This window comes from Neomonachus schauinslandi, chromosome 10, assembly GCF_002201575.2.
Source record: "Neomonachus schauinslandi chromosome 10, ASM220157v2, whole genome shotgun sequence".
NCBI classification, from domain to species: domain Eukaryota; kingdom Metazoa; phylum Chordata; class Mammalia; order Carnivora; family Phocidae; genus Neomonachus; species Neomonachus schauinslandi.
Window position 1 is genome coordinate 135,109,233 of NC_058412.1, and position 2,414 is coordinate 135,111,646.

Genomic DNA, 2,414 nt, shown 5'->3' on the forward strand with positions numbered 1-2,414 from the left:
TCACCCAGGAGCCTTTTAGAAATGCAGAGTCTCTTAACTTTTCAGGAGAAACTAGAATTTTGGTATTTTAGGTCAAATTCCCTTTTTTGCGTGTTAGGAATAAATCCAGTATTTGAAAGCTGTTAACCAAACAAAATGCTTTGGCAGGTCAGAGATTTCCTTTTCCGGCCATGCCGCTGTCCCTCTTTTTTCGGCTGTGGGAATTGTGGCTCAGCGAGGGGAAGTGAGTTCCTCAGGCACAGGGCAGCAGGTGGAAGAGCGGCTGGAGCGAGCCCCACGACGTCCAGTGAGGTAGCTGTGTACGGCCTCCCCTTCCTTTTCGAGGAGCTGCACCGGGTGTACCCCAGGCTAGAGGGTACACCCTTCTCACACTTCACTATCCTTAGGAACCCCTGGGCATCCTATTAAATCACTGGTTCTCATCTGGCAGGTCGGGATGGGATTCCGAGATTTTGAATTTCTAACCAGATCCCAGGTGGTGGTGGCCGATGTGGGTTCTAGAGCAGGTGCTGAGCTGTGGTCTTTCAGTGTGGACAGTCCTGCAGGGGGCTGGGAGCCCCTGCAGATGGGTGGAACCAGACACTAGGAGCACCCAGAGAGATTTAAATCCAGCTCTGTGCAGACTGCACACAGACCCTGGACATTAGAACATCGGGGGATGGGGGGAGATCCCAGTATCAGGATGTTTTAAAACCTTTTAGCTGATTGCAGTGTGCAGCCAGCACTCGATTAGAGAAAGTAGGAACACACTTCGGTGCTGGAGGGAAGTGGCTCAAGGTAGGAGGGGGCAGGAGGGGAAGCTTCCGAGTTTTCAAAGGGAAGGCTCTAGAACTGCAGAAGGGGAGCCTCGAGATCCCACCAGATGGTCTTGGAGCACCTGAAATGTGAGGGACTGCATTGGACAGGCTGCTGTGTAACATACACACTTGATTTGGAAGACTTGGACTAAGCAAAAGAAAGGAGAGGATTTCACTAGTCATTTGTATACTGGTCATATGTTGAAATGATACATGTGGGACATGTTGGATATATTGGGATAAAGTAAGACTTAAAAATTAATCTCCCTATTGACCTTTACTTTTTAAAATGTGGCTATGACAATTTTTTAATTGTAGTAAAATACACAGCTATTAGAAAACTTAGAATTATGGATAAAAACCAATGATCATCTTAACAGATGCAGAAAAAGCATTTGACAAAGCACAATATCCATTCATGATAAAAACTCTCAACAAAGTAGGTTTAGAGGGAACAATAAGGGCCATGTATGAAAAACGCACAGCTAAGAGCATCCTCAATGGGGAAAAAAACAGAGCTTTTCCCTTGGGATCAGGAACAAGACAAGGATGCCCACTCTCACCTCTCACCACTCTTAGTCAACACAGTACCAGAAGTCCTAGCCACAGCAATCAGACAAGAGAAAGGAATAAAGGCGTCCAAATTGGCAAGCAAGAAGTAAAACTTCCACTATTTGCAGATGACATGATACTCTATAGAGAAAACCCTAAAGACTTCACCAAAAAACTGCTGGAACTGATAAATGAATTCAGTAAAATCACAGGGCTCACATTGTATTTCCCTTGGATTGCTATTCTAGAATCTTCACTGTTCAGAAGTTCTCCCTGGTGACTCGTATATGTTCTAAAGCCTGAAAACCACTGAGCTACTTTAGAACTACTGACAAAGCTTGTTGTCTGTGGCCCCGGGACCAGCAACATCAGCATCACCTGGGAACCTGTTAGAAACGTAAATTCTCGGGCCCTAACCCCAGGACCCCTGAATCAGGAATTCTGGGAATGGGGCACAGTGATCAGTATTTTGACAAGCCCACCTGGTGGTTCCAGCACGTTGAAAGGAGGGAGGCGCTGGTTTACCCCAGTCAGGTGGCCTGGGCAGGCATGTTTCCCTGACCCTTCCCAGAGGGAGGATCGGCAGTCCCAGGAAGACGCGCTTTGACAGCAGTGGTCCCCGCACCCTGCCACCCGGTGCCGGGCAAGGTGGGGAGCTTTGACTGACTTAAGAAAAGGGAATGTTTAAAAGGAGGAGGATGGAGTTTTCCAAAGCAAAGTGAAGTGGGAGGAATTGCTGAAAGTGACTGAAAAGCAAACCCGATTGATCTGTTACTTGTGGAAAAGGGTGTGGGCAGAACAGTAGCAGCTGCTGGGAAACAAAACCATTTTAGTTTTTATAACTAAATGTGTGAAGACCCCTCAGCGACTGGTGCTTCATCCACGGGCAGAACCCAGACGGAAGCAGCATCCCACTTTTTTTTTTTAAGATTTCATTTATTTATTTGACAGAGAGAGACACAGCGAGAGAGGGAACACAAGCAGGGGGAGTGGGAGAGGGAGAAGCAGGCTCCCCGCAGAGCAGGGAGCCCGATGCGGGGCTCGATCCCAGGACCCTGGGATCAT